Genomic DNA, 18,406 nt, shown 5'->3' with positions numbered 1-18,406 from the left:
TATATATATATATATATATATATATATATATATATATATATATATATATATATATATATATATATATGGTTGTAATGCAAAAAATATAAAATAAAAAACAAAGTTCAAGTTATGTAAGTGAAGTGTGAGAGAATACAAGTTCAAGTTATGTAAGTGAAGTGTGAGAGAATGTCTTTGTAAGACCGCAACTCTTTCAATTATCTTATTAAATTTGTCAACATAATTTTATTTGGACAAAAGAGTGTAATTCATAATCTATATATCCTATGTCAAACATAAAGAAATTGTAAAGGCTTATTTCCGTCTTCTTCTTTTTGTAGAAAGTAGGGGGCATATTTTGATTATTTTTTAAGTAAACCGTATTATTTATAGTGGAGTTTGAATTGAAAATTAATTATACTTAATAATTTTAGCTTAAGTAGAATTTAGGCAAGATTTTACTGCTAACACAATAAACAAATAAGACAGTATTTTATGTCAATGTTTTTTCTTCTAAATACTCTGATTAAGAATAATGAAAATTAAAATTTAAAACAAACTTATTTGTGAGTCATGTTGGAACAAGCACAAAGCTTGTAGGTGAATCAATAAAGAAAATAAAGAATTTGAAAAGATGGGGAAAAATGAGATATTGAGTGACAGAGAGTAATTGAGAAAAATATTAACAAATGAAATTAACTTTTAATCAATGTTACATGGGAGGTATTTATAAGATACTAAACAATACAAGTTGGAACCAAAACAGGCTCATGTGTTATGGGATTCTCAGCAAGACAAATAGCTAAAACGTTATCAACCAAAAATGTGTCAGCTTCCTCCACTTTGTTGTCCAACTCTTTTAGCAGATTCACAAGCCACACAACCTAACACGCACACAACGACGCCGCAATTTACTCGACCTCACAAGAAGAGAGTGCTACCACATGCTCCTTTTTAGAACAACAAGAGATTGGATCTCCTCCGAACATAAAGACATAATCAGCCGTAGACTTTTGATCGTCCTTTTCTCTGCACCAATTAAAATCCGTGTAACCGAGCAATTCGCACTTTCTGCCCGTATCATCCACAGGAAAGAGAATTCTACAGCCAAGAGTATCTTTGATGTATCGTAGGATCCTTTTATCTGCTTCCAAGTGAAATAACTTCGGTCTTTCCATGAATCTACTTGCAATACCAACACTAAACGTCAAATCTGGCCACATAATGCACAAATAACGTAACGATCCAAAAAACCTCCTATATTGCGTTGGATCCACATCCTACTCATCATCACTTTTGGACAGCTGCAACCTTGCTTCCGATGGTGTATTGGCAGAATTATAATGCTCCATATCACACCTTTTTAATATCTCAAGTGCATACTTTCTTTGATCCATAAGCAGACCCAATTTTGACTTGTGGAACTCTATGCTAAGAAAGAAATTCATGATATCAAGATCTCTCATTTCAAACTTCTCCATAAGCTCACTCTGGAACTTAGAAATCCTCAACTCATTGCTTCCCGTGATTAACAAATCGTCCACATATAAGCAAAGTATTATCACATCTTTTCTCACATATGTCTTCACATATATACACCATGCCCCGAAACAAAATTCTTGAAGCCAACATCGACTAGGAAACCATATATGCATTTCTTCCAAGCTCTTGGAGCTTACTTCAAACCATAGAACGCTTTCTTCAACTTGTAGATCCTTTCCTCTTGATTTATCACCACAAAACCAGGGGACTATTCTACATAAAATTCCTCCTCAACATACTACGAACCATGTTCATATCGTACGATTTTTCCTCTCGGCAATACCATTTTGCTGAGACCTTTAAGGTGGCACTGTTAGAACATAGTTTGGTTCTAATCATATTTTAGTGTTTTGATGATAACAAGCAAACAAATTTTGTATAAAGCAAACATGGTACTCTAATCATATGGTTCTAATTTCAAAAGATGTACCGGTACCAACAATCAAAACTTGGAACTTATGAGGAGCTAGAGAAACACAACGCAAGTCATAAAGAAGAAAACAAGAAAGAACACACAAGAACGTTGCAACTCTGATAAATCATCAAGTGTGAAGAAAAACTCTCTGAAGCTAAATTTTCTTATTCATATTCTGAGTTCATTATTCTGTACTTAATCTTAGTGAAATATCACAGTTGTGATTACAGATTTCTAGAAGCAAAACAATACATTGTCAACAGAAGTTACGTGGTAACTGAGTCCTTGAGAGACCAGTTGGGTCAGAAGTCTCAAGAAGTCTATGACTAGTTGAGTCTTAGAAGATTGGTTAGTCACAAACAATTGGTTTGTGCGGGATTGGTAGTCACCAGCATTTTGGCTCGTGCATTATAATGTGAGTCACGACAGTTGGTCGTGCAAGTGTAATCAGGTTCAGATTATAGTTGATTAAGATCTCTGTTGAGAGAGGCAAATCACCTTGTTGAGGGTGGACTGGAGGTAGCCTTATTGAGAAGGTGAACCGGGATAAAAATAAATGTGTTCTGATTATCTTTCCTTCAAAAAGTTTTAAAATCCACTTATTAAACCCCCTTCTAAGTGTTTTCTCAACCTTCAATTGGAATCAGAGCGCCTGGTTCTGGGTGCAAACACTTAACCATGTCAGAAAAAGATCCAGAAGGAAAACACTATGGCGAATGATTCAAACAACAATGGCTACACAAAACCTCTTGTGTTCGATGGAGAGAATTTTGAATATTGGGAAGATAGGATAGAAAGTTTCTTTCTATGAAAAGATCTTGAGCTATGAGATATTGTGGTAGATGGTTACAATCATCCAGAAGACGCAGGTGAAAAGATAGCAAGGAAGAACATGGATGATAAACAAAAGAAGGAACTCAAGAGTCATCACAAATCTAAAACTATCTTGCTAAGTGCTATCTCTCAGGAAGAATATGAGAAAATCACCAATAGAGATACAACACATGATATATTTGAGTCACTCAAGTGACTCATGAAGGCAATGCTCAAGTCAAAGAAACAAAAGCTCTAACTTTAATCCATGAAGATGACTCATGAAGGCAATGCTCAAGTCTACCAAGAAGATGAGAACAATGGTTACAGCATTCAAAGTTGTAAAGAATCTTGATGAAGTATCCCTTGAAGAACTCATTAGTGCCCGCAACTACGAGAGCGCTTTTAAGAAAAAGCGCTGCTATAGGTTTCGCTAAAGACAAAACAAAAATCAAGGGAAAAAAATGCTGCTAAAGGGGACTTTGCAAGGGCGCTTTTAAAAAGCGCTGCTATAGGGGAATATATAAAAGCATTTTTCAAAAAGCGCTGCTAAAGGTGTCTCTACGAAAGCGCTTTAAAAATCGTTGGTATAAGTTAAGGCTACGAAAGCGCTTTTTTCCTAAAAAACGCTAGTATAAGCTTAGGCTACAAATGCGCTTTTCAAAAGCGCTGGCATAGCATTTTTTAAAAAAATTTAAAAACATAATTATTCTAAAAGATGTCGTTTTGCGTTTAGAAATTAAAAAAAAAAATTAAGAGAACGTTCATTCTAATCTCAGAAGCATCTCTCGCCCTCGTTTTCACTGTTCAAACCTAGAACCACTGTCTCTCGCTGTTTCACTGCAGCACCTCGCCACCGTCTCTCGCCGTTTCACTGCAGCACCTCACCACCGTCTTCTTCCCTCATTAGCATCGTTCATTCCTCACTTATCACTGTTCGAAACCTAGAACCATCGTCTTCTTCCCTCGTTTGCTGCTTCTGGTAAGTTACTCGAGACAATCTACGGTTGTTTGTTTATTTGAGTGCTCATGTTCATTTATCCTTGTATTCTTTTGTGTTACTGAGAATTTGTGTGGTTTTGTGTTACTGAGTATTCTTTTGGACTAAGACAATTTGTGTGGTTTTGCTGTATTTTACCTTTTATTGAAGTTTTGTATTAGGTTAGGAGTCTGAATTTGTAGGCTATTAGTAGTTGTTAGCAGTGCAGCTCTTGACTTATAGTTCTGTTGTGGTTGATATCAAGTAGGATTCTTTTTTGGTTTATTATGATGACATTGAACGTGTTATGTATTCAGAGTTAATAAAACAGAGTTTGCGAATATCCTTTCAACCGCGTAGTAACGTTTACGATTGAAGATTTTTGTCAACAAAAAGGTCAGTCACCATTTTAATCTGACTGCAAATTCCCTTATAGCTGTAGTTAAAAATCCCACCCTTAACGTATTTAAACTCAGGTTTTTCGTTTTGTAACAATTGAAAGGTTTGAAAATATCTTCTATACTGATGTGAGAACACACTGGTACTGTTATACTTATTGTTATAAGTTACTCATAATGAATTAGAATAAATTATTGAAAGTGGCTTTTTCTCTTAGAATAAATTATTGAAATTGTTCTAACTCTTTCTGATTTAAACACTTTTAATCTTTTTTTTAGTTAGTTTGGTTATTATGAATGTTTATTCTTTGTAGTTATCTATTAAAACTTGGTTGTTATGTGTGATTATTTCCTTTAAGAATACATGTTTAGAAATTGTTATGTGTGATTATTAAAACTTGGTTGTTATGTGTGATTATCTCCAATTTTTCCATTAGCTTAATTGATTTCATTTTGTTCTTTGAAGCTTCCTTTACTCAAGCTCGGTTAAAGATTTGTAGAATTTTTTCCAGTAGCTTAGTTTGGTGTTTCATTCCACTAACGCTTTTGAATACTTGTAGAATTTCTTCAGGTATTCAATCTGTCTATATACTGTGTTGTTTCCTTAGAGATAATGTTGTTAATATCTGAACAGTTAATCATGTTCTGGCTTTGTGGTTCAATCTGTCTATATACTATGGTTCAATGGTGCTCTTGTGTCTATCTTTGTGTTTCTTGAAAGCTTCTTATTCATGTTTATTAATGTTGGAGAATGAGATAGTTAAGTTAGGTTGGTTATAAGTAGAAGTAAGTACTAGAAAGAGATAGTTAATGTATTGCTGTGAAATTTGATCTTTGTATATTCATCTAACATTCTTCATATCCCAGAGTGATTAAGGATTTTCTTTTTTCACTGGAACAAATATTTGAGCATTTCAGTTTTATAAATTTGAAAAGTCTAGAACATATGAACTACTTACTGCATTTTTCAAAAATCGAGCTTTAGCTAATTGAGTCTAGAACATATTTGAGCATTTCGGTTTTGTAAATTCGGGTGTTTGTAGTTACTAGCTAATTGATAATTGATTTCATATCATTTTAAATAATTGAGTTCTAGATTGGGTTTTTTTTTGATATTGTGTTAGTAGTGGTGTATTTAACTGCATCGTGTGTGTTTAATTTTACAGTTACTTTGAAGCCTCTGGTTTCTACTTGTACAATGCCGATTCAAACCTACCCGTCTCCCACATCAAGTCCAACTCAGGTTACTAGCCCTTTCTTCTTGCTTATAGTTTGTTGTTTTCTGCTTATAGTTTATTGTTTATGGTTCTATTTAATTTCAATTTAGTGTCTCTCTATCAGTTTTTTGGTTTGTGGACTTATATTACCTTGGAATAAGGTAATGTCTTCTTTAAGAAATCTGGTGTAGGTTGAAATAAGGTACTGTCTTCTTTTAGAGACTCAAACAGTCGAGACAACTGTAACTTCCTATCTTTAGCTAACTACCAACTTAACCAATATGAAAGCTATAACTAATAGCAATATGACATAATGTAACCTTCCAGTTATAATCAAGGATGGCCAAGTCAGCCATAATAGTGTTTAAGTATGTTACATTTCTAGCTAAATGACGTCTTGCTAGACAAGAAGTAATGAAATGAGACATCACAGTAGTATATTTTTGTACTATAGTTGCATAACATTCTATTTCAAGACTTGAGTGGTTTGACAATATTTATTTCTATTATTCACACTTTATAGGATCTCATTAGGTATTCTGATCAAGACATAATGATGATAGCTATTTCTTATCTTGATAGCTATTTCAACCAGAGTAGTGAGACTTTCCAACTTTTCTTGAAGGGTGGTCACTGTACCACGGAGCTCAATATTCTCTTGGTCCAAGTTTTCCATCACTCTTCTTTTGCTCGAACGAGTATTGTATCTGTGATCTGATTGCGAGCGCGGTCGAGAAACTTTGAGACGCGACAGCTTGACGATCTATTGGAGAAAGATCCAAAAGATGAGACTCTATACAACAGACTCGATATGCAGAATGATGCATGTAAAAAGAAGTTTATGATTTTTCCAAACATTTTAAAGATTATTTTCTTGCAAACATCTGAACACAAACTATTATTTTATTGAAATAATGGGAAATGTTACAACATTGGAGCGTAGCTCCTACAGAAGCAAATGATAAATAAAGCTAAACAATCCTAAGCATCTTCATCAGATGAAGAACCAAATGCGTTGTGCAGCTTGAGCTTCAGGATTTCTTTCCCATAGTAAGCTTTCAATTCGGCCTTTTCGGTCCTTAGCTTGTCAACAACATTCTTCCAATCATCAGGCATCAGAGTGTTGCTTGTTGAACCTTCAAGCTTTTTCTTGCTTTCTTTGATGTACCTCCTTATTGCAGCGTCTTTCCGACGGATCTTCTCATCTTTACTCATGAGCCATTCATCTTGATAATAGAGAGTTTCTTCGTGATCAGTTTTACGAAACTTTTCTTCCCAAGCGTCTTTTTTTCTAACCTCATCTTAGCTAGAGTCTCTTGGTATTCTTCCGCAGTGTCAATGGGAATATTGGGTAGTTGAGACACCACAGGGAACATGGGTTTTTCATAATCATAAGGCATTTGAAACTCCCTTTCTCTTTTCTTCACCCAACAGGTGTAGGCGTCCGTAGCAATGCTGTTCCTTATCCCACCTTTTCTTTTCTTCGGACATCGTACCAAGCTCTTACCATTCTTGTTTACAACCCTTGAGGATCCTCCCCTTCTTGGTAGAAGTAGCTTTCCACTTTGAGACCAATGGGTTTAATTGAATTTGCATACCCGAGTTGTCGTCGGGCTAGGACCGGATTGTAGTTAATTCCTCCTTGTGTACCAATGAGGGGTACGTTGGCGAACTCTCCACAACTATCAATGGTTTCTGTACCGCAGCGAGCCAAAGTATACCAATGGATATCATTATTAGTAAGGGACATAAGTCTTCGAGGCCAATGCAAGCCTTCTCGATTTTCCATGAAAATAGGAGACTTAGGTAAGTGTGAAACAATCCATTTGAACAAAAGAGGTGCACAACATACAATGATTCCATCGCCTTGGCGATTCCTATGATGAATAGAGAAATACATGTCACCCAGCAAAGTTGGAACAAGATTTCTAATCAGAAAGATCTTTATGGCGTTGATATCAACAAAGTCGTTGATGTTGGGAAACAGAACCAACCCATAGGTGAGCAACGCTAATACAGCTTCAAAAGCTATCATGCTACCAGTTTCGATGAAATCAAAGGCTTTCTTTATTAGAAACTGCGAAGTCAAACCTGGAAGGTTTCCTTTGGTAGTCCAATTACTCTCTACTTCGGATTTCTTCAAGTGGATACCTGCTGCAATGACTTGTGACTTAGGAATGGCTTCCTAACCATTGAAAGGTATTTTGTCAGACACAGGAATACCCAAAAGATTGGCATATTCTTCCAAGGTTGGTACCAACTGGTAGTCTGGAAAGGTGAAACACCGGTAGACGAGATCATAGAACTGAACTAGAGTTTTGAGAAGTCCTTCATCAACATGAGTGTTCAAGATAGGCAAAAGCTTTCCATGGCTTTTCCTAAAGTCGGAAGGATCTTGTACAAAATATGCTAACTCTTTCAGTCTTTCCACATTAGGCGCTTTGAAACCGTACTTTTCGGTATGCCTTTTTACCCACTCCATAACTTAATCCTATAATGTTTGCAAAGAAAATTCTCTAAATTTTTTTTTTTTGGAAAAAATCATGTTTTTTTTGAAAAGATGGATTTTTAATGAATGTATGAATGCATGGATGCATGAATGCCACATATACAAACATGGTAAGGCAAACATGATAATGCAAACACGGTGGTGCAAACATAGTTCTACAAACATGGTAATTCAAACATGGTACACATAGGTTCAAAGGTTCAGCGTCACAAGCATGAGGTCAGAGAACCAAACATGGGATAGTACTAGGGTTTAATCACCTGCACAACATGTTCTACAGATACGTCAGGGTCTACATTTTTCTTTCGGATATTACCGGCTTGCACAATTGAACTTGTGAGCTAGCAATATTATCAAGAAAAACCCGTCTGAGTGTGGCTCTCCGCATGACAACTAATCCAAGTCTTCACCTGAATAGTTTCTGCGCCACAACCTAATAAGGCCAGGATGGGTTATGGGTTCTACAGCCAACTCAGCTTCTACAGTTCAATGAAAGCAATAATGTCTTTGCAATTGAACTTGCTAAACATATACTACCAACAAGGAACCTCCACTGAGCGGAAGGATTCTCATGCCAGCTTTTTAAGGACTGAACTCCTTGTATGCCATACATAACTATACCCTCCACCTAATTCTTATGTGTACTTAATCCAGGTTAGGATTTGTCCATAATGTATCACTTGTAACAGAACCACACAAGTAACAGAACCAAAGAACCACACATGTAACAAGAATGAAAACATAACAATTAACCCTTTCTTTGGAAACAATAAAAAGTTTTTCCCCAGTGAAGTCGCCATTTTTCTGTCGCGGGGAAAAATCGAGTCTTTCGGGATGAGACACCTGATACCTTCTTTGGGCTCGAGTGCTCAAGAAAATGATTTTTCTTTTGTTTTTGTCACGACCAAACTTTTTATTGTTTCCAAAACAGGAAAAGGGAAAAAAGTTGCAATAACCTTAAAAGAAATGCAAAGCAAATAATAAAAATTAAAAGCAATGCAAAAGTGGGGGAGAGATTCCGGGTAAGGGGGTTGGTTATACGAAGGGAAGGTATTAGCACCCAACGTATCTATAGTACTATATAGGTTTCTTTGTTATGTTTATTTCATTCTATGTTATGGTGGAGGTTCTTGTGAGATAGGCGGGACCTAAGGTGTTTGTTTGATTATGCTCGCAAAGATCATCGCGATCCTCTGCATACATATCCCTTAGAGGGAATCAGAGCATCTGTAGCTTGGGGTCTAAGGGTGCTAAGGTTTGAGTGGTTTGAGGGAGAAGTTTTGCTCGCCAAGGATACGACCTTGTGCCTACGTATCCTCAAAGGGATGTTGAGAAAGTCAGAGCAATCGTAGTTCCCACTTATGCTAGTGGAAGCAAAGGATAAGAGACAAATGTCATCTTAATGCTCGATGTATCTAATCTATATCATCACATACATCTGTTTGATTTTTGTTTGAAAATCTTTTCATTATAAGACCTGGGCTGTGCCACTTATGGTGCTTAGAATGATAAAGATATTTTTTTTGTTTAGCCAGCCTTGTGGCAAAAACAAGTTTGATTAGCCAGCCTTGTGGGAAAAACTTTTGATAAGTCAGCCTTGTGACAAAAAGTTTTGATTAATCAGCCAACCTTGTGGCAAAAGTTTCGACGAAGCCAGCCTTGTGGCAAAAACTTTGATTAATCAGCCAACCTGTTGGCAAAAGGTTTGATTGATTAGCCAGCCTTGTGGCAAAAAGAAGTTTGATTGATTGATTGTGATGATATAGAAGAGATACTCCTATCATAGAGATGATAAATGTCTAATCACCTAGGGTATTTGTTTTGGATTATGGGGATGCTTATAAGAAGCCCGTGGGTCCTAGTACGAAGCCCAAGAGGAGGCTATCCGAGGGTCCTTGCATTGTAAGCCCAAGAGGAGGCTATGGGAGGGACAATCGAGGGTCCTTGCATTGTAAGCCCATGAGGAGGCTATGGGAGGGACAATTCGTTTGTACAAAGCCCAAGAGGAGGCATGGTATAGTTGGTTTGAGCTCTTAGAGCGATTTCACCGGGAAACCATACTCTATGTCCTAACCTAAACTAGGGAGATTCTTTGCACGAAGCCTAATAGGAGGCTATGGGGAACCTAGTGTTGTACTAAGTTGAACAAGCATAGATAATATGAACAAACACATGAACAAGTATGAACAAACATGAACAAGTATATGAATAAGCACATATATATGACGAAGTGTGTGTATACAATGGAGTTTATGAAGGAAATATACCTGTAAGGATGATCCGTTTGTATACACGGGGCTCAGGACTTATACTCGGGGAGAGGCCCACTTGAGTTTATTCAAAGCTATGTAAACAAACATTTACAAGGGAGGTTGGGATTTATACCTACATGGAGGCCCATGGTATTTTTGAGAAGATTTAAAGAAAACCTTCTTTTTTGATTTGTTATTCGAGGTCAAAAATCAAATTGATCGAGGTATGTACAATGAAATACCTAATTTCATGTAAGGGAATGGGACTTATGCCTATTGTCGCACGCTCGCGAAAAATGAACAGAGTCGCCACCAATATATTTATCCCATAAGGGAAAGGAATATCAGAAAACCTAACAAAGGAAGGAACAAGGTCTTGCGACCAGAGAATCAAGGTACGGGAGTCGGTTACGCAAGGGGAAGGTGCTAGCACCCCTCACGCCCATCGTACTCGATGGTATCCACCTATGTTTGTTTCTATCTAATGGGTGTATACTATGTCTATGTCTATATGCGAAATGAATGCAAAATGTAGGGAAAATAAAGAATTGTACTCGCACGGGCCCTACCCCGCTGCCTACGTATCCTTTTCAGGAATCAGAGAAACCGTAGCTCGGCTAAAGATTTTCTGTTTGTTTTTGTGTTTTTTAATTGGGCGGCGTTAACGCTCGCGCTCTTGCATAAGGGATCGCCTAGGATGCAATGGAGCGGAGATAACGGTGCCCTTAGGAAGAAGAAAGAGATTGGTTTGTGTCTTTTAGGGTAGATGAGTGGTGAACAGTACCCAATACCGGGCCACTCACCACTTTCTCTACTTTGTTTTAGTCTGAACCATTGTTAGGTGTTTTGAAGTGTTTTTGGTTGTGTGTTTTTTAAGGGAGTTTACTTCACGATTCGAATCACATAAAATGTATAATGATCGAGAAGCAGATTAGGGAATGAATCCCACTCACTTCCATCCCATTATATAATGTTTGAGAAACAGATTAGAGAATGAATCTCACTCATTTCTCTCCCATTAATTAATGTTTGAGAAACAGATTAGGGAATGAATCCCACTCGTTTCTCTCCCATTAAGTAGTGACCGAGAAACAGATTAGGGAATGAATCCCACTCGTTTCTATGCCACTAAGTGATGGAGAAATAGATTAGGGAATGAATCCCACTCATTTCTCTATCACTTGCTTAATGTGATTCGCATCTTCCTTTTATTAATGTTTTAAAGAGTTGAAAAAGAAAAAGAATGCAATAGGGAACTAGATCTAACATTCTAATCTATGTTATTCTAATCTACAAATGGCCCTAAGGTCAAGGATACCTATCCTATCTCAATTCCTCTTAACAAAGAAGGAAGAGTCTAAGGGAACATGGCAAGCAATAGTAAGGAGTAAGCAACATCAAAGCAAGAAATGAGAGGCTAAGCATGGAAACAAGAGAGAGAAGCCCCAAGTCATTAGAAAAACAAGGGATTGAATGTCCCAAATCAAATACAAAAGCACCACGGTATCACACAAAAATATCCACAAGAAGTTACCAAAGTATCGCATGCATCGTTACTCACCAATTAGCGGACAAACATCAATTAATCAAAGCAAAAGCAAGTGAACACACGGTCTAAGCTTGAAGTCAGTAGCAAACTCATTCATTTAGTTCCAATATCCTATGTTAATCTATATTAGTCAATTAGCATGAAGCGATGCAAAACTCTAACCAAAACTAGGCAATACTAGGTTAATACTAGCTAAACGGTTTCGAATTGTGGATGAAGTTAGAAACATGCAATCAAATGGTACAAGTCAGTAGCAAATAGCCTATACTAGATGCCTAAACAACCACAAAGTCATGCCAAGAAGTTCCACACAAAATTACGGGTCATTTGTACAAGTTACGGTGCAATCGTCAATCAAAAACAAGTTATTTACATGTGATAAAGAAAAATCGAGTAAAATGGGAAAACATGATATAAAATTTTCAATTCCAGGTCTTAGGACCTCTAAACATCCCTAATTATATGTACAAAAAGGAACCAACATTATTGCATGAATGCATTTCAAATTGAGAGCACAAACGTCACAATTGTCTAATGGAAACGCATGTTAATCGAGTCGAACAACACTAGCCAAATACCAATCAAAACAAAGAATTAGGAATTCATTTTTTATACACATTATCGTGGATTAGCCTACTGAAACTATACAAAAAACGGTGGTTAAATTCTGATCCTAAGGTGTTAAACAAAATTAATTTGCAAAATCTATCAAAACCAAAAGAAACATGAACATACCAACGTAAATGATTTATTGAAGATGGCAAAACAATTTCTAAAAATATATAAAAAATACCAAAAATATATACACACATATATCTATCTAAAACCTATTTTTATTCATTTTTTATTTCAATTAAAAGTGAACTACAAGTCGAAAATTGAGGAAGAACAAAAATTGTAAAAAGGGAAATATACCAGACAGGGGGTGCAGGCAAGAGAAAGGGCGCACAACCCATTCAGATTTGGCCCAAGGGGTGTTTTGATTCAGATTTCTTTCAGCACAAAAACAAGGGGAGTGTGATGGGCTCTTAGGGGGGTAAGCAAATCGATTTTGTGAGCCCAAAGAGATTGAATAGATCCATTTTTCTCTATTGATTCAGATTTTGTATTGCATTAATGGTCCATTTGACTCAATTAATCAAGATTAATCCATTAATTCCGATTTATATTACCAATTAACACCAATTACTCACATTAAACTTCATATTAGCTAACATCCTATGTCAATTATCACATTAATCTTGAAAGAGATATCAAATGAGGATTAGGTTAGAATTACTTGTGACGCATCATCTTCCTCATATGAACGGCGCCGGAATGCTTCCCCTCTCCGATCCACATTCTTCCCTCCGCCACTCATCTCACTCGTCTCATCTCTCAGTTCAAAACTCTCGCCACCGCTCGGTCTCTCTTTCTCACGCGACGAAACAATCTCAAGGCGGCGTAAGACTCAGACCCCTCTCCGAATGCTTCTCTCCGATTTCTCTGTGTTCTTACTGATGAAATGTTGCTGATTGAGTTTTTGTTGCTGTGCCGCGATGAGGAACATATCCGTTGCGTGTTGAATCAGCTGCGATGTGAGGAACGGCCGATTGATGAGACTAATGCGGCTATGATGATGTTGAAGATTTGCAGAGAACCGTAGATTGATACGAAGATGATGAATAGAACGTGGTTGCCGCGCGTGGTTACCGATTCGTTCTGCCAATTTTGAAAGTGATGATGAGATGTTGAATGATTAGGTGTTGAGTTGATGAAGAGTGTGGTGCTGGATATTTGATGGGAGTGGTTTAGATGATGATGTTGCAGAGAGTTGATGAGTTGTGGAGATGATGCCGAGATGAAGGATGGTGGTGGATGAACGAAGGCCGGGTTCTACGAGATAGGCCATGGTGAAGAACGTGGAGATTCTTGAAGAGGATCCATAGTGAGGTGAGTTTGTTCCGTTTTTTTTCTGTTAATTTTCTGTTACTTTCTGTTATGCATCTCCTCCCCTCTTTCTGTTTTTTTTTCAGAGTTTGTTTTATGGTGATTGAAGAGTGTTTATGGTGGTGAAGATGAATGGGAAAGGGAGATTGAAGAAGAGCAGAGGGAGATGATGAATAGTGCGTATTGGTGGTGTGTGAGAGTGAAGGTGAAAAATGGTGAGGAATGAATGTTTGGTTGAAGATTGGTGAAGATGATGAAGATGGATGAGGCAGGGTATAGAGATGGTGGAGGATAGTGAAGATAGAGGAGAGTCAAAGATAATGATGAAGGAGGAGAATGGTGGAGTGGTTATGGAGGAAGATTGAAGGTGAGAGTGAAGATTGAGAGGTTAGTTACAACTCTATTTTCTGTTGAGATTTTAGTTGAATTCTGTTATAGGTAGTTTTTCTATTACGAATCTGTTTTGATGGTTATGAGAATTCTGCTTTGGTTTTGAAAGTTTTCTTGTTAACTGAATCGGTTATGTTAGTTAGGAGTTATGAATGCTGTTTAGGATTTTGGTTAGAAAAAAATTAGAAAGGGTTATTGGCAGTTGGTTATATATGTGGGTTGAATTTAGTTAGCAAACCTAACTCAAACTGTTAGGTGAAGTTGAAGGAAGGTTAGGGGTAATTTGTCGTGGGCTGAGTTTCTATGGCAGCAACTTTGATTAATGGTATAGGATGTAGCTATGGTAAACATGACTTGTGAATGAATGACTGGTTTTATTTAGTGTGTGGTTTTGTATTTCTTTTTTGGTTTGAACTTGAACAGGGGTGTTGGCTGAATTATATTGAACAAAGGTTGAGTACTGGATGGCAATACACTCAATTGGAATTTGTCTGCCGGATGCTATCATTTGTTTTATTTTTGTAAAACCAGTTTATGTTGTAATGCAGGGTTGAATAGCTGGATTTTTTGGTTAATTGTGTGACTGTTTTGTGAACTGATTGTTGACATTTATGGATAATCAATGCTTGGTGTTTGCTGACTTTTTGTGTGATACGCCACTGCAGGTTTGGAACAGCACTTATGGAGAAATGACACCTCTCTTACAAAACTTGCTTGCTCATGAAGATTGGAAAAAGAATTTAAAAGATGGCGTCATGAAGTTTTGGCATAGTATGGAATGAAGATGAAATCTGGAAGCAAGATAGGATATTTGGCATAGCTTAGTTTCTTTTTTGGTTTGGGAATGCTTTGGAGAAGAATACGACTAGTTTAGGAATTAGGGCCCTTTTGTATAAGTTTGTATGGATTGTAATGAAGTGTAATGGATGATGGATTTTTGTAATGACAATTGAATTTGTAGTGGGACATAGCTTGTAACAGACTATCTTTCCCTTTTTTATGAATGGAATTGGGTGAACGAGATGAACAGAATTGATGTAATGCGATCTTATTCGGATGATAGGTTGGTATGTATTTCTTCTCTTTTCTTGTATGTGTAATCCCTTTTTGATGTAGTGATTTTTTTGGATGTGGAGATTTGTATTGAACTTTTGTCTTTTGGTATGGGCACTAGCTTGGTAATATGTCTTGTGCTTGCATCTTGAATTCCAAACAGTCACCATGAATCTTTCCACGCATATTTGAATAAGATGAAACTGATTTAATTCCAACTCCAAATTCATATAAGAGCTCTTGAATGAAATTCAAAGCATACGACTTGTGTCATGAGTAGCATCCAATATTGAGAAGAAAACCCAAACACGAGTCATCAAAACCCTTAAACGGTGACAATTTGCAAACACGAATAAGATACCTCTCAACCCCCAAATCCATAAGAATCCCGAGCATAAGTTCAAAGTTTTTGACCGAAGTCCGTCAGGATGGAGTCACTCCTCAAATGATGAACAAACCCAAGTGCTGAGCAAAAGCCCATAGTGTAGAAACCTTAATCACTGTGAAACCCTAGATCTTTCCATGACCATTGATCCAATGCCCCAGATGCCTTATTGATTAATGATGCATGATGCGTTATATGACCTAATGGGAGGTATGTACATGAGATTATGAAATGAGAAGTCTAAGCCAGCTAAAATAAGTTAGGGGTAGGACAAATTTGGGGTATGACAGCTGCCCCTATTTAATCGTCTTATACTCGAAAGTGAGATTGGCGCTAGCCTTTCGAGCATTCGAGGTAGAAGAAGATTAAATATCAGAGTACCAGAAATTTGTCTTAAAGAGAAGATGGAGTAAGTGTTATTCTTATTTTTTTGTTTTGATATCTGCTGGGGAAAGAGATTTCTTTGGTTTTTCTGGTGGAAGAATTTACAATGAGTAATGGATTTGACTGGTGGTAGCTTGTAACGTAGCCTAGGTGCCAATACAGGGTTTCCAAAAGAAATGTTACATGAAACAATGACTGAAAAGGAAAAAAGATCTCGTATGATCTATGACTTCAACATCGACTCGACATCAGGAGAAGACCTAAGCATGATCTTCAGGACTGAAAGAATAAGATCTCTTACGATCTATGACTCAACATCGACTCAACACCCGGAGAAGACCTAAGCATGATCTTCAGGACTGAAAGAAATAAGATCTTTTACGATCTATGACTCAACATCGACTCAACATCAGGAAAGGATCTCGTACGATCTTCAGGACTGAAAGAATAAGATCTTTTACGATCTATGACTCAACATCGACTCGACATCAGGAAAGGATCTCGTACGATCTTCAGGACTGAAAGAAATAAGATCTTTTACGATCTATGACTCAACATCGACTCGACATCAGGAAAGGATCTCGTACGATCTTCAGGACTGAAAGAAATAAGATCTTTTACGATCTATGACTCAACATCGACTCGACATCAGGAAAGGATCTCGTACGATCTTCAGGACTGAAAGAATAAGATCTTTTACGATCTATGACTCAACATCGACTCGACATCAGGAAAGGATCTCGTACGATCTTCAGGACTGAAAGAATAAGATCTTTTACGATCTATGACTCAACATCGACTCGACATCAGGAAAGGATCTCGTACGATCTTCAGGACTGAAAGAATAAGATCTTTTACGATCTATGACTCAACATCGACTCGACATCAGGAAAGGATCTCGTACGATCTTCAGGACTGAAAGAATAAGATCTTTTACGATCTATGACTCAACATCGACTCGACATCAGGAAAGGATCTCGTACGATCTTCAGGACTGAAAGAATAAGATCTTTTACGATCTATGATTCAACATCGACTCGACATCAGGAAAGGATCTCGTACGATCTTCAGGACTGAAAGAATAAGATCTCTTACGATCTATGACTCAACATCGACTCAACACCCGGAGAAGACCTAAGCATGATCTTCAGGACTGAAAGAAATAAGATCTTTTACGATCTATGACTCAACATCGACTCGACATCAGGAAAGGATCTCGTACGATCTTCAGGACTGAAAGAATAAGATCTTTTACGATCTACGACTCAACATCGACTCAACATCAGGAGAAGACCTAAGCATGATCTTCAGGACAGAATAGACCTCGTACGATCTAAGACTCAACATCGAAAGAAGATCTCGTGCGATCCTCTACACTTTGGAAGGGATAAGATCTCGTAGCGATCTATGACTCAACATCGACTCGACATCAGGGGACAAAAGAATACATTGTGTCAGACGTTCATCAGAAACTGGGGGAACCTCGTATCGGCACCGTGGTTTGGGAGAGATTTGAAATGTAGTAGCAGATATCAATCAGAATTTGTAAGGACAACTTTTTGTGTGGGGATGTATTATTGTCTTGAGTAAGTACTGATTCTGATTATCTGGCTTATGCTTTGTTATGCATGTTTGAATTTATATGGCGTAATGATCCATTTTGATGAATATGCTACGCTTTTGAGGATGCAATGTTATATGCAGTGAACACTATATGCAGGATGCCAAATAAAGGCATTGATGAGGTAAACACCAGGGAGAATCCCCTTAGTGTTAAGGACCATGTGGAGGTGCCAACAGATATTGGACTTTGATTTGTAAGATGCACTTTGAAGAATAGCTTGTGACTTCTCACCATGTGCCACTGCTCGGAGGATTTTCAGTTTGAGGAGATTCCCTCGATTCACCATGTTGGGGATGAGAAATCCAGATAAGGAGCTTTGATTAGGGAAGTAGAACGACTCCTAGGAGGGATAAACCCTTATGCTTGAGGAGAGACCAAATTTCTAGGAGAAATAAACTCCTATGGTCATGGAGCGACAAAAAACTCACCCCCAGGCTTCGTGACTTATGGAGGGATTTGCCCCAAAGGATCCTTGGAGAGATTTGTCGAATCTCGACGTAACTGCCCCAGATTGGTTGAACTCAAGAGATTCCTCGACTTGATTGCCCCAGATTGATCAAGGCTCGAAGAGATTTGTCGACATGATTGCCCCAGATATGTTGAATTTGAGAGGTCCAACCTCGATTCAATTGCCCCTGATTAGGTACATCTGACTAGAATGCTCAAGCTTTCCTTGTTTTGATGCCAAACAAACATGGAGATAACTTTACCACGCTCAACGGAATCTTCAAACTCTTCCTCATAGAGTAATCAAAGAACGCATCAACTGTTCATGCCCAACGGAGTTCTTTTAGAGAGCCTGCCCCTTGATGGTCAACATTTGAGATGATTAGCCCTTACTCCTCGGAGTTCTCAAGTCTCTTGTACTTTGACATGATCAAGTTACTCACTGATTCTCCTCCTGAAATTTCTTTGATGTTTAAGCAGATGTTTGTATGCAAAAGAATGTTAATTCTAGGAATGATAATTCTAATGCAAAGTGTACGTT

Source organism: Vicia villosa, linkage group LG3 (assembly GCF_029867415.1).
Source record: "Vicia villosa cultivar HV-30 ecotype Madison, WI linkage group LG3, Vvil1.0, whole genome shotgun sequence".
In the NCBI taxonomy this organism is placed as follows: domain Eukaryota; kingdom Viridiplantae; phylum Streptophyta; class Magnoliopsida; order Fabales; family Fabaceae; genus Vicia; species Vicia villosa.
Note: the sequence above shows the minus strand (reverse complement) of the source record.